The sequence below is a fragment of the Salvelinus fontinalis genome, chromosome 28 (assembly GCF_029448725.1).
Source record: "Salvelinus fontinalis isolate EN_2023a chromosome 28, ASM2944872v1, whole genome shotgun sequence".
NCBI lineage: Eukaryota > Metazoa > Chordata > Actinopteri > Salmoniformes > Salmonidae > Salvelinus > Salvelinus fontinalis.
Window position 1 is genome coordinate 39745105 of NC_074692.1, and position 15981 is coordinate 39761085.

Sequence of the window (15981 nt, forward strand, 5' to 3'; positions counted from 1 at the left end):
ATTTGGTTTTAAATATACTTAAGTACCAAAAGTAAATGTACTTGCTAAAATATACTTAAGTATTGAAAGTAAAGGTAAAAGTATAAATAATTTAAAATTCCCTATATTAAAGCATATCACACGGCCACATTTTATTTTTATTTGCGGATAGCCAGGGGCACACTCCAACACTCAGACATAATTTATAAATGATGCATGTGTGTTTAGTGTGTCCACCAGATCAGAGGCAATAGGGATGACCAGGGATGTTCTCTTGATAAGTCCATGAATTTGTCTGCTTCCAACTCACACCCTCAAACAACTAGATCCCCCAAACGCAGCTCACTCTCCAGATCCCAATCACCTGAATTCTAATCATCTTTTCACACACCTGTATGTCATTATCACACAATATTTTAGTTCAGTTCTATGCACCCCATCACTGAGGTATTGTTTGTTTTGTGACCTTTTCCCCGTGATTGTCTCCTCCCGTGTATGATAGTGAGGCAGGCAAAAACTAACGATACCTTTTGCCAATTCCCTGCCTGTACTTTAGCCTGTTGTCTACCTATTGCCTGATCTCCAAGACTATGTTACTAGCCTTTTCCCTGCCTGTACTGTTGCCCTTTTGGACCCCCTGTGTATGACCTTCTGCCTGTCCCTGGACCCAGCTACCTGCCTCCTCCTGTGGTCCTTTGCAATAAACACCTGCTGTGCCCTGCGCTTGAAACCAGCTCTTTGTCTCCCCTTGTGTTTATTACAATTTGACCATTTTCCTGTCCTGCTAGCCATTCAAAATGTAACGAGTACTTTTGGGTGTCAGAGTAAAAAGTACAGAATTTTCTTTAGGAATGTAGTGAAATAAAAGTTACATTTGTCAAAAATGTATATTGTAAAGTACAGATAACCCCAAAAACTACTTAAGTAGTACTTTAAAGTATTTTTACTTAAGTACTTTACACCACTGACAAGTTAGGGCTACAGCTCTTCCAAGCTTGCTAGGACAGATGTCCCAGCTGCAACTCCACTTTTCACTGAGCGGTGTGAGTCCTTGAACCCAACAATGGAAACAGAGAACCATAACCTCCCCCAAATAGTACAAACAGAAGCTCCTCAGGGACAATCCAGAGACACTATTTGCAGACTGCTAAAATACTGGGAAGATTAATCAATACAATTTTCCACACAGACATTCCCCTGGCATGGCACACTGCTATATAAGCACACTACCCCTATTGGCAGGGGGGGGGATTAGAATAACATCACGATGCCCAGACCCACTTGTTCTCACCCTTTCTCTGAGAGAAATGGTGCAATAAGCAGATATGTGGCAGTCACCCATGCGCTTTCCATATTTAGATAATGAAGCGTACGATTTTTCCATTGTCTTAATGATGGAGGATTGTTTGATTTCCAGTTAAGTATACGTTTTTTTCAAGAGAATTAACAAGGAGAGCATTGCCCAACCCATCGGGTATCTCATAGCCCCCTCAGATAACGTCTTGAAATATGCAGACAGATTCAAAGTACATTTACATCGTAATATCACAGACAGCCAACTTTCTAACTCCACCCAGAACTTTTGGGCTTTATAGCATTCCCTGAAGGCATGTCTTATGGAGTCATTGTTAGTTTTATACTTAAGACAGGACTCTGTCATTGTGCTGTATTTGAAAATATCTACATTGGACAGTCCAAAATGTTCTTTTAACTCTGTTATTAAAATAAATGTATGCCTTTATTTTCCCATGTGATCCAATGTATCAGTGCATTCTGAAAAGCTATCCAAGGATTGTTACATAGGGTTGTGTTTTATGGGACTCATATTGGTTGTTGTAGAATCCATTTAATGTTCTTCCATATTGGTATAGTGTTCTTAACTAGGAAGTTGTTCATGTTCTTAACTTGATCCTTTGAAAACAGACACGTGAAAAGATTCTGGGAGGTGAGCATGTGCATCTTCAATATGTACCCATTGTTCCTCTTAAGTGCATTTAACAATGTCTCAAGTAAAAACCTTGGGTGGCAAGTGAAAGTTAAAAGCACCCTCTGACTTAGGAAGAAGTTTTTATTCTGTTTTATTTGCCCATATAAAAGCATGTTATGGCCAAGTATACTTTTTAAAAGAATGTCTTCAGTGGGGTAATTGGTATTACCGAGAATAAATATTTGGAAGAGGTTAACTTTATATGTAGTATGTATGGTATTTGATATTTTATTATGATCCCCATTAGCTGTGAAAACAGCAGCACCTCCGCCTGAGGTCCACACAAAACATAATATATAACATTAAAAATACAACAGCTCAAGGACAGAATTACATAGATTTAAAACCAGCACAACGCCCACATATCAATACATACAATATCTAGGTCAAATAGTGGAGAAGTGTTGTGCCGTGCTGTTTTGTTTTTTAAACCGGGTTTTCGGTTCATATAACATTATGAGATGACAGGGAGTTCCATGCAATAATTCCTCTATATTATACTGTATGCTCACTTTAATTTGTTCTGGTTTGTGAAAAGGACTGTGAAAAGACCCCTGGTGGCATGTCTGGTGGGGTAAGTGTGTCAGAGCTGTGTGTAAATTGACTATGCAAACCATTTGGACATTTCATCTCATTAATCTTTCTTATAAAAAGCAGTAGTGATGCAGTCAGTCTCTCCTCAACTGTTAGCCAAGAGAGACTGGCATGCATAGTATTTATGAACGATTACAATGAAGAGCAAGACGTGCCGCTCTGTTCTGGGCCAGCTGCAGCTTAACTAGGTCTTTCTTTGCAGCACTTGACCACATGACTGGACAATAATCAAGATAAGACTAAACTAGAGCCTGTGGGACTTGCTTTGTGGAGTGTGGTGTCAAAAAAAAGCAGAGAATATTATGAAAAAACCCTCCTCATCTTTACAACTTTTGAATCTATATGTTTTGACCATGACAGTTTACAACCTAAGTAATTTAGTCTCAACGTCATCAGTCACACCACTCATTACCAGATTCATCCTATGTCTAGAGTTTAGGGAATGAGTGGTACGAAATACAATGTTCTTAGTTTTAGAGATGATCAGGACCAGTTTACTGGCCACCCATTCCAAAACTTTCTGCAACTCCTTGTTAAGTGTTTAAGTGACTTCATTAGCTGTGTGTGTGTATGTATGTATGTATGTATGTATGTATGTGTATATATATATATATATACTGCTCAAAAAAATAATGGGAACACTTAAACAACACAATGTAACTCCAAGTCAATCACACTTCTGTGAAATCAAACTGTCCACTTAGGAAGCAACACTGATTGACAATAAATTTCACATGCTGTTGTGCAAATGGAATAGACAAAAGGTGGACATTATAGGCAATTAGCAAGACACCCCCAAAAAAGGAGTGATACTGCAGGTGGTGACCACAGACCATTTCTCAGTTCCTATGCTTCCTGGCTGATGTTTTGGTCACTTTTGAATGCTGGCGGTGCTCTCACTCTAGTGGTAGCATGAGACGGAGTCTACAACCCACACAAGTGGCTCAGGTAGTGCAGTTCATCCAGGATGGCACATCAATGCGAGCTGTGGCAAAAAGGTTTGCTGTGTCTGTCAGCGTAGTGTCCAGAGCATGGAGGCGCTACCAGGAGACAGGCCAGTACATCAGGAGACGTGGAGGAGGCCGTAGGAGGGCAACAACCCAGCAGCAGGACCGCTACCTCCGCCTTTGTGCAAGGAGGTGCACTGCCAGCGCCCTGCAAAATGACCTCCAGCAGGCCACAAATGTGCATGTGTCTGCTCAAACAGTCAGAAACAGACTCCATGAGGGTGGTATGAGGGCCCGACGTCCACAGGTGGGGGTTGTGCTTACAGCCCAACACCGTGCAGGACGTTTGGCATTTGTCAGAGAACACCAAGATTGGCAAATTCGCCACTGGCGCCCTGTGCTCTTCACAGATGAAAGCAGGTTCACACTGAGCACATGAGCACATGTGACAGATGTGACAGAGTCTGGAGACGCCATGGAGAACGTTCTGCTGCCTGCAACATCCCCCAGCATGACCGGTTTGGCGATGAGTCAGTCATGGTGTGGGGTGGCATTTCTTTGTGAGGCCGCACAGCCCTCCATGTGCTCGCCAGAGGTAGCCTGACTGCCATTAGGTACCGAGATGAGATCCTCAGACCCCTTGTGAGACCATATGCTGACACATGCACATTTGTGGCCTGCTGGAGGTCATTTTGCAGGGCGCTGGCAGTGCACCTCCTTGCACAAAGGCGGAGGTAGCGGTGCTGCTGCTGGGTTGTTGCCCTCCTACGGCCTCCTCCACATCTCCTGATGTACTGGCCTGTCTCCTGGTAGCGCCTCCATGCTCTGGACACTACGCTGACAGACACAGCAAACCTTTTTGCCACAGCTCGCATTGATGTGCCATCCTGGATGAACTGCACTACCTGAGCCACTTGTGTGGGTTGTAGACTCCGTCTCATGCTACCACTAGAGTGAGAGCACCGCCAGCATTCAAAAGTGACCAAAACATCAACCAGGAAGCATAGGAACTGAGAAGTGGTCTGTGGTCACCACCTGCAGTATCACTCCTTTTTTGGGGGTGTCTTGCTAATTGCCTATAATTTCCAACTTTTGTCTATTCCATTTGCACAGCAGCATGTGAAATTTATTGTCAATCAGTGTTGCTTCCTAAGTGGACAGTTTGATTTCGCAGAAGTGTGATTGACTTGGAGTTACATTGTGTTGTTTAAGTGTTCCCTTTATTTTTTTGAGCAGTATATACATATACACACATATACACACATATACACACATATACACACATATACACACATATACACACATATACACACATATACACACATACACACACATACACACACATACACATACACACATACACACACATACACACACACACATACACACATACACACATACACACATACACACACACACACACACATACACACACACATACACATACCCCTGTATTTAAAGGCCCCAGAGTCTGCAACACCAAGCAAGCAAGGGGCACCACCAAGCAAGTGACACCATGAAGACCAAGGAACTCTCCAAACAGGTCAGGGACAAAGTTGTGGAGAAGAACAGATCAGGGTTGGGTTATAAGAAAATATCAGAAACTTTGAACATCCCACGGAGCACCATTAAATCCATTATTTAAAAAATGGAAAGAATATGGCACCACAACAAACCTACCAAAAGAGGGCCACCCACCAAAACTCATGGACCAGGCAAGGAGGGCATTAATCAGAGAGGCAACAAAGAGACCAAAGATAACCCTGAAGGAGCTGCAAAGCGCCACAGCAGAGATTGGAGTATTTGTCCAAAGGACCACTTTAAGCCGTACACTCCACAGAGCTGGGCTTTACAGAAGAGTGGCCATAAAAAAGACATTGCTTAAAGAAAAAAAATTGGCAAACACGTTTGGTTTTCACAAAGGCATGTGGGAGACTCCCCAAACATATGGAAGAAGGTACTCTGGTCAGATGAGACTAAAATGTAGCTTTTTGGTCATCAAGGAAAGTGCCATGTCTTTCACAAACCCAACACCTCATCACCCTGAGAACCCTATCCCCACAGTGAAGCATGGTGGTGGCACCATCAAGCTATGGGGATGTTTTTCATCTGCGGGGACTGGGAGACTGGTCAGAATTGAAGGGTGGCGCTAAATACAGGGAAATTCTTGAGGGAAACCTGTTTCAGTCATCCAGAGATTTGAGACTGGGATGGAGGTTCACCTTCCAGCAGGACAATAACCCTAAGCAAACTGCAAAAGCAACACTCAAGTGGTTTAAGAGGAAACATTTAAAATGTCTTGCAATGGCCTAGTCAAAGCCCAGACCTCAATCCAATTGAGAATATGTGGTATGACCCATCCAACTTAAAGGAGCTGAAGCAGTTTGCCTTGAAGAATGGACAAAAATCCCAGTGGCTAGATGTACCAAGCTTATATAGACATACCCCAAGAGACTTGCAGCTGTAATTTCTGCTCTACAAAGTATTGACTTTTTGAGGGGTAAATAGTTATGCACCCTCAAGTTCTGTTTTTTTGTCGTATTTCTTGTTTGTTTCACAAGAAAAAAAGTTGCATCTTCAAAGTGTTAGGCATGTTGTGTAAATCAAATGATACAAACCCCCCCAAAATTAATTTTAATTCCAGGTTGTAAGGCAACAAAACAGGAAAAATGCCAAGGGGGTGAATACTTTCACAAGCCACTGCTTTCATATTGTTGAGTAACTGGATAAAGTTATCATTATACAGTTGAAGTCGGAAGTTTACATACACTAACACGGAACCCAAACCTGCTACGAGCGTGCGCCATCGTGCGCTATCATGCATATATTTATTTTGTCCCCCTACACCAAACGCGATCACGACACGCAGGTTAAAATATCAAAACAAACTCTGAACCAATAACATTAATTTGGGGACAGGTCTAAAAGCATTAAAGATATGGCAATTGAGCTAGTTAGCTTGCACTTGCTAGCTAATTTGTCCTATTTAGCTAGCTTGCTGTTGCTAGCTAATTAGTCCTGGGATATAAACATTGAGTTGTTATTTTACCTGAAATGCACAAGGTCTTCTACGCCGACAATTAATCCACACATAAAACGGCCAACCGAATCATTTCTAGTAATCTCTCTTCCTTCCAGGCTTATTCATCTTTGAAATAATATGGTGATTGGCATCTACACTTTTACCACGACAACCGGCAAAACATTTCATCTTTCAATCACCCACGTGGGTAATTGCTTCTATAAACCAATGAGATGGGAGAGGCAGGACTTTCAGCACGATCTGCGTCAGAAATAGAAAGGAATTCTATTTTAGCCCATGGCATCGCAGACGCTCGTTGGCGCGCACGAGCAGTGTGGGTGCAATAATTCAATCAATCAATCAATTTTATTTTATATAGCCCTTCGTACATCAGCTAATATCTCGAAGTGCTGTACAGAAACCCAGCCTAAAACCCCAAACAGCTAGTAATGCAGGTGTAGAAGCACGGTGGCTAGGAAAAACTCCCTAGAAAGGCCAAAACCTAGGAAGAAACCTAGAGAGGAACCAGGCTATGAGGGGTGGCCAGTCCTCTTCTGGCTGTGCCGGGTGGAGATTATAACAGAACTATGCCAAGATGTTCAAAAATGTTCATAAGTGACAAGCATGGTCAAATAATAATCATGAATAATTTTCAGTTGGCTTTTCATAGCTGATCATTAAGAGTTGAAAAACAACAGGTCTGGGACAGGTGGCGGTTCCATAACCGCAGGCAGAACAGCAGAAACTGGAATAGCAGCAAGGCCAGGCGGACTGGGGACAGCAAGGAGTCACCACGGGCGGCAGTCCCGACGCATGGTCCTAGGGCCCAGGTCCTCCGAGAGAAAGAAAGAGAGAAGGAGAAAATTAGAGAGAGCCAAGATTTTCAAAATGTTCATAAATGACAAGCATGGTCAAATAATAATCAGGAATAAATCTCAGTTGGCTTTTCATAGCCGATCATTAAGAGTTGAAAACAGCAGGTCTGGGACAGGTAGGGGTTCCATAACCGCAGGCAGAAGAGTTGAAACTGGAATAACAGCAAGGCCAGGCGGACTGGGGGCAGCAAGGAGTCACCACGGCCGGTAGTCCCGACGTATGGTCCTAGGGCTCAGGTTCTCAGAGAGAAAGAGAGAACGAGAGAATTAGAGAGAGCATACTTAAATTCACACAGGGCACTGGATAAGACAGGAGAAGTACTCCAGGTATAACCAACTGACCCTAGCCCCCCGACACATAAACTACTGCAGCATAAATACTGGAGGCTGAGACAGTAGCGGTCAGGAGACACTGTGGCCCCATCCGAAGAAACCCCCGGACAGGGCCAAACAGGAAGGATATAACCCCACCCACTCTGCCAAAGCACAGCCCCCACACCACTAGAGGGATATCCTCAACCACCAACTTACAATCCTGAGACAAGGCCGAGTATAGCCCACAAAGGTCTCCACCACAGCACAACCAAGGGGGGGCGCCAACCCAGACAGGAAGTTCACGTCAGTAACTCAACCCACTCAAGTGACGCACCCCTCCTAGGGACGGCATGAAAGAGCACCAGCAAGCCAGTGACTCAGCCCCAGTAACAGGGTTAGAGGCAGAGAATCCCAGTGGAGAGAGGGGAACCGGCCCGGCAGAGACAGCAAGGGCGGTTCGTTGCTCCAGAGCCTTTCCGTTCACCTTCACACTCCTGGGCCAGACTACACTCAATCATATGACCTACTGAAGAGATAAGTCTTCAGTAAAGACTTAAAGGTTGAGACCGAGTCTGCGTCTCTCACATGGGTAGGCAGACTGTTCCATAAAAATGGAGATCTATAGGAGAAAGCCCTGCCTCCCGCTGTTTGCTTAGAAATTTTAGGGACAATTAGGAGGCCTGCGTCTTGTGACCGTAGCGTACGTATTGGTATGTACGGCAGGACCAACTCGGAAAGATAGGTAGGAGCAAGCCCATGTAACGCTTTATAGGTTAACAGTAAAACCTTGAAATCAGCCCTTGCCTTAACAGGAAGCCAGTGTAGGGAAGCTAGCACTGGAGTAATATGATCAAATTTCTTGGTTCTAGTCAGGATTCTAGCAGCCGTATTTAGCACTAACTGAAGTTTATTTAGTGCTTTATCCGGGTAGCCGGAAAGTAGAGCATTGCAGTAGTCTAACCTAGAAGTAACAAATGCATGGATTAATTTTTCTGCATCATTTTTGGACAGAAAATTTCTGATTTTTGCAATGTTACGTAGATGGAAAAAAGCTGTCCTTGAAACAGTCTTGATATGTTCGTCAAAAGAGAGATCAGGGTCAAGAGTAACGCCGAGGTCCTTCACAGTTTTATTTGAGACGACTTTACAACCATCAAGATGAATTGTCAGATTTAACAGAAGATCTCTTTGTTTCTTGGGACCTAGAACAAGCATCTCTGTTTTGTCCGAGTTTAAAAGTAGAAAGTTTTCAGCCATCCACTTCCTTATGTCTGAAACACAGGCTTCTAGCGAGGGCAATTTTGGGGCTTCACCATGTTTCATTGAAATGTACAGCTGTGTGTCATCCGCATAGCAGTGAAAGTTAACATTATGTTTTCGAATAACATCCCCAAGAGGTAAAATATATAGTGAAAACAATAGTGGTCCTAAAACGGAACCTTGAGGAACACCGAAATGTACAGTTGATTTGTCAGAGGACAGACCATTCACAGAGACAAACTGATATCTTTCCGACAGGTAAGATCTAAACCAGGCCAGAACTTGTCCGTGTAGACCAATTTGGGTTTCCAGTCTCTCCAAAAGAATGTGGTGATCGATGGTGTCAAAGGCAGCACTAAGGTCTAGTAGCACGAGGACAGATGCAGAGCCTCGGTCTGACGCCATTAAAAGGTCATTTACCACCTTCACAAGTGCAGTCTCAGTGCTATGATGGGGTCTAAAACCAGACTGAAGCATTTCGTATACATTGTTTGTCTTCAGAAAGGCAGTGAGTTGCTGCGCAACAGCTTTTTCTAAAATTTGAGAGGAATGGAAGATTCGATATAGGCCGATAGTTTTTTATATTTTCCGGGTCAAGGTTTGGCTTTTTCAAGAGAGGCTTTATCACTGCCACTTTTAGTGAGTTTGGTACACATCCGGTGGATAGAGAGCTGTTTATTATGTTCAACATAGGAGGGCCAAGCACAGGAAGCAGCTCCTTCAGCAGTTTAGTAGGAATAGGATCCAGTATGCAGCTTGAAGGTTTAGAGGCCATGATTATTTTCATCATTGTGTCAAGAGATATAGTACTAAAACACTTAAGTGTCTCTCCCGATCCCAGGCCCTCGCAGAGCTGTGCAGATCCAGGACAGCTAAGCCCTGGAGGAATACGCAGATTCAAAGAGGAGTCCGTAATTTGCTTTCTAATGGTCATGATCTTTTCCTCAAAGAAGTTCATGAATTTATTACTGCTGAAGTGAAAGCCATCCTCTCTTGGGGAATGCTGCTTTTTAGTTAGCTTTGCAACAGTATCAAAAAGAAATTTTGGATTGTTCTTATTTTCCTCGATTAAGTTGGAAAAGTAGGATGATCGAGCAGCAGTGAGGGCTCTTCGGTACTGCACGGTACTGTCTTTCCAAGCTAGTCGGAAGACTTCCAGTTTGGTGTGGCGCCATTTCCGTTCCAATTTCCTGGAAGCTTGCTTCAAAGCTCGGGTATTTTCTGTATACCAGGGAGCTAGTTTCATATGACAAATGTTTTTCGTTTTTAGGGGTGCAACTGCATCTAGGGTATTGCGCAAGGTTAAATTGAGTTCCTCAGTTAAGTGGTTAACTGATTTTTGTCCTCTGACGTCCTTGGGTAGGCAGAAGGAGTCTGGAAGGGCATCAAGGAATTTTTTTGTTGTCTGAGAATTTATAGCACGACTTTTGATGCTCCTTGGTTGGGGTCTGAGCAGATTATTTGTTGCGATTGCAAACGTAATAAAATGGTGGTCCGATAGTCCAGGATTATGTGGAAAAACATTAAGAAATACAACATTTATTCCATGGGACAAAACTAGGTCCAGAGTATGAATGTGGCAGTGAGTAGGTCCAGAGACATGTTGGACAAAACCCACTGAGTCGATGATGGCTCCGAAAGACTTTTGGAGTGGGTCTGTGGACTTCTCCATGTGAATATTAAAATCACCAAAAATTAGAATATGATCTGCTATGACTACAAGGTCTGATAGGAATTCAGGAAACTCAGAGAGGAACGCTGTATATGGCCCAGGAGGCCTGTAAACAGTAGGTATAAAAAGTGATTGAGTAGGCTGCATAGATTTCATGACTAGAAGCTCAAAAGACGAAAACGCCATTTTTTCTTTTGTAAATTGAAATTTGCTATCGTAAATGTTAGCAACACCTCCGCCTTTGCGGGATGCACGGGAGATATGGTCACTAGTGTAACCAGGAGGTGAGGCCTCATTTAACACAGTAAATTCATCAGGCTTAAGCCATGTTTCAGTCAGGCCAATCACATCAAGATTATGATCAGTGATTAGTTCATTGACTATGACTGCCTTTGAAGTGAGGGATCTAACATTAAGTAACCCTATTTTGAGATGTGAGGTATCACGATCTCTTTCAATAATGGCAGGAATGGAGGAGGTCTTTATCCTAATAAGATTGCTAAGGCGAACACCGCCATGTTTAGTTTTGCCCAACCTAGGTCGAGGCACAGACACAGTCTCAATGGGTATGGCTGAGCTGACTACACTGACTGTGCTATTGGCAGACTCCACTAAGCTGGCAGGTTGGTTAACAGCCTGCTGCCTGGCCTGCACCCTATTTCATTGTGGGGCTAAAGGAGTTAGAGCCCTATCTATGTTGGTAGATAAGATGAGAGCACCCCTCCAGGTAGGATGGAGTCCGTCACTCCTCAGCAGGTCAGGCTTGGTCCTGTTTGTGGGTGAGTCCCAGAAAGAGGGCCAATTATCTACAAATTCTATCTTTTGGGAGGGGCAGAAAACAGTTTTCAACCAGCGATTGAGTGCTGAGACTCTGCTGTAGAGCTCGTCACTCCCCCTAACTGGGAGGGGGCCAGAGACAATTACTCGATGCCGACACATCTTTCTAGCTGATTTACACGCTGAAGCTATGTTGCACTTGGTGACCTCTGACTGTTTCATCCTAACATTGTTGGTGCCGACGTGGATAACAATATCTCTATACTCTCTACACTCGCCAGATTTAGCTTTAGCCAGCACCATCTTAAGATTAGCCTTAACGTCGGTAGCCCTGCCCCCTGGTAAACAGTGTATGATCGCTGGGTGATTCGTTTTAAGTCTAATACTGCGGGTAATGGAGTCGCCAATGACTAGGGTTTTCAATTTGTCAGAGCTAATGGTGGGAGCCTTCGGCGTCTCAGACCCCGTAACGGGAGGAGTAGAGACAAGAGAAGACTCAGACTCAGACTCCGACTCGCTACATAATGGGGAAAACCGGTTGAAAGTTTCTGTCGGCTGAATGAGCGACACCGGTTGAGCATTCCAACAGCATTTCCCTCCAGAAGCCATGAGAAAGTTGTCCGGCTGCGGGGACTGTGCGGGGGGATTTATACTAACGTTACTATCTGTACTTACTGGTGGCACAGACGCTGTTTCTTCCTTTCCTACACTGAAATTACCCTTGCCTAACAATTGCGTCTGAAGCTGGGCTTGCAGCACAGCTATTTTCGCCGTAAGGCGATCGTTCTCCTGTATATTATGAGTACAGCGACTGCAATTAGAAGACATCATGTTAATGTTACTACTTAGCTTCGGCTGTTGAAGGTGTTGACGAACCATGTCCAGATAAAGCGTCCGGAGTGAAAAAGTTGAATGAGGGAAAAAAGTTGCGATGGAAAAACTAAAAATATAAACGGTAATTAAAAACAGAAACAAAAACAAAAAACGTAAAGTTGTCAGCTAGCAAAGTAAAGTAAAGTTGGCAGCAAAACGCACAGCAACAAAACGCACAGCAACACGTCTGCAGATTCAACAGGAAGTTGTAATTGAATAACATGGATTTCTAAATTTATTTTGCGACTCTCGCGCACGCGACGTGTCCGGTCTGGTCAGCATGTTAGATTGGAGTCATTAAAACTCGTTTTTCAGCCACTCCACAAATTTCTTGTTAACAAACTATAGTTTTGACAACTCGGTTGGGACATCTACTTTGTGCATGACACGTAATTTAAAAAAAAAATGTTTACAGACAAATTATTTCACTGTATCCCAAGTCCAGTGGGTCAGAAGTTTCCATACACTAAGTTGACTGTGCCTTTAAACAGCTTGGAAAATTCCAGAAAATTATGTCATGGCTTTAGAAGCTTCTGATAGGCTAATTGACATCATTTGAGTCAATTTGAGGTTTACCTGTGGATTTCAAGGCCTACCATCAAACTCAATGCCTCTTTGCTTGACATCATGGGAAAATCAAAAGAAATCAGCCAAGACTTCAGAAAAAAAATTGTAGACCACACGTCTGTTTCATCCTTGGGAGCAATTTCCAAATGCCTGAAGGTTCCACGTTCATCTGTACAACCAATAGTACCCAAGTATAAATACCATTGGACCATACAGCCGTCATACCGCTCAGGAAGGAGACGCGTTCTGTCTCCTAGAGTTGAACGTACTTTGGTGCCAAAAGTGCAAATCAATCCCAGAACAACAGCAAAGGACCTTGTGAAGATGCTGGAGGAAACGGGTACAAAAGTATCTATATCCACAGTAAAACGAGTCCTATATCGACATAATCTGGAAGTCCGCTCAGCAAGGAAGAAGCCACGGCTCCAAAACCTCCATAAAAAAGCCATACTACGGTTTGCAACTGCACATGGGGACAAATATTGTACTTTTTGGAGAAATGTCCTCTGGTCTGATGAAACAAAACCAGAATTGTTTGGCCATACTGACCATCGTTATGTTTGGAGGAAAAAGGGGGAAGCTTTCAAGCTGTAGAACACCATCCCAACCATGAAGCACGGTGGCAGCATCATGTTTTGGGGGTGCTTTGCTGCAGGAGGGACTGGTGCACTTCACAAAATAGATGGCATCATGAGGAGGAAAACTTTGTGGATATATTGAAGCAACATCAAGACATCAGTCAGGAAGTTAAAGCTTGGTCGCAAATGGGTCTTCCAAATGGACAATGAACCCAAGCATACTTCCAAATTTGTGGCAAAATGGCTACTCTACTATTATCCTGACATTTCACTTTCTTAAAATAAAACGGTGATCCTAACTGGGTTAATTATATATATCCAAGGTTTAAGAGTATTCCTAAAATATTTTTAGGAACGGAGGCATTGAGTTTTTAATATTGGTCAGGTATAATCAGGAGACCACCAGCAAATAAGTTTAGTTTATATTAAAAGTTTACCAATACTGATATCCGTTACATTTGGGTCCAGTCGAATTCTTTCTGCAAGTGGTTCAAATACCATTGCAAACAAAAGGGTAGAATCCCTGTCTAGTGCCCCTTTCTAAAGCAATTCCATCAGATAATGTATTGTTTATATTTTACTTTAGGATATGTTTTATTATATTTGTATTAAATGTATTTCAGCTGGAAAGTTTTGAAATGAAGAGGCCATTCAAGATGGTCGAAAGACTTTTCGGCATCTACAGCCATTATTGATGAATCTATATCTTGTTTTTTAGCGTATTGTATGATACTGAAACTTGTTTTGTATTTGTCCATTTTTATTTTTAAATTGGTGAGGGCACTAGAACAGTCTGCAGCATCCGGCCTCACCCTACTGGACTGTCTGCTGTTTGCAGATTATCTGGTGCTTCTGTCCCCAACCAAGGAAAGTCAACAGCAGCACCTAGATCTTCTGCACAGATTCGGTCAGACGTGAACCCATTGCCCTCTATGGTTGTGTGGTCTGGGGTCCACTCACCAACCAATAATTCACAAAATGGGACAAACATATTTTCTTCAACGTTTACCAGGCAAGTCAGTAATAAGAATAAATTCTTATTCATAATGATGGCCTACCCTGGCCAAACCCTAACCCAGACGACGCTGGGCGACGCGGGACTCCCAATCAAAGCCGGTGGCGATACAGGATCAAACCAGGGTCTGTAGTGACGCCTCTAGCACTGAGATGAAGTTCCTTAGACCGCTGCGCCACTTGGGAGCCCCAAAATTGAGACTGCATGCAGAATTCTGCAAAAATACTGTGTACAACGCAAAAACCCAAACAATGCATGCAGAGCAGAATTAGGATTATACCTACTAGTTATCAACATCCTGAAAATAGTTGTTCAATTCTACAACCACCTAAAAGGAAGTGATGCCCACACATTCCACCACAAAGCCCTCACCTACAGAGAGATTAACCTAGAGAAGAGTCTCCAGAGCCAGCTGGTTCGGGAGCTCTGAAGGAAACACATTTGGACAAAACCAAATTATGAGAAAGTGAAAATAACTATTTGACATACTAGAAAGAATCAACCCCAACAAAATTGCAAGTTGGAATGCTATCTGGCCCTAAACAGAGAGTACACAGTCGCAGAATACCTGACCACTGTGACTGACCACAAATTACGAAAATCCTTGACTATGTACAGACTGCTATTGAGAGAGGCCACCATAGGCAGACCTGGCTCTTGAGAGAAGACAGGATATGTGCCCACTGCCCACAAAATGAGATGTAAACTGAGCTACACTTCCTATCCTCCTGCCAAATGTATCACAATAGACACATAAGTGACTCGTTTCAGGAAACTAGGTGTATGTCACGCGTCACTACTTCACAGGAGAGCCATTTGAACAAACTTTGTTTCATCAAAATGTTTTTTTATTTTGTCAGAGATGCATTCTGGAACATGTCAACTATCATGGGCTTTAATGACAAACTCGTATGCCATCTGTAAATACAAATAAAATGGTTCAATTATGAGCCTAGTTGGTTTAGCCACGGAGAAAGTCAGCAATCTTCCCGCTAGCCATGATTGGCTGAGATAAAGAGTGGGCTGGACATGCCGAGAGATGAGTTGGGATTGGTCTGCCATGTAGCTAGCATCTGTCTACAATATCAGCGGGTCAGTATGTGTAAGTAATCCTTTCGAACGCTGCTTTTTTTATAGATGTCACGTAGTAGAACTGAATAAGTTTTTCTCTCTTTCAGACCAAGTTCTGAAATCAGTGGAATTAGAGTATGATAGCTAATGAGAAAATGATGGCGTTTGATTGCAAAAATGCAGATGGAGTTGAAAAGGGAACACACAGTAAGCTGTTGTATAAATCCCCTCTCTCCGGATTACATCTTCAAACTAAGGGCAACCATGGCATCTGTGACAGAGAAGGAGAAGCGTTCATCCATGTATACGATTAAGAGTATAACTAGCTACATTTTCAGATACTATAAGTTTCTAATTTTGTCAGAAAGTAATTTTCATTTCAAGTTAGTGTCCTGTTCGCTAGCTACAGTTACATGTATGATCTGTGTAGTAATATTATTCTTATCTCA

General features: G+C 43.0%; 1 protein-coding gene across 1 annotated transcript in view; it reads right to left on the minus strand.

Moving 5' to 3' along the window:
* LOC129826697 (PI-PLC X domain-containing protein 3-like) overlaps nt 1–15981 on the minus strand; it is a 62951-nt gene that overhangs the window by 1305 nt on the left and 45665 nt on the right. The window lies entirely within an intron of this gene.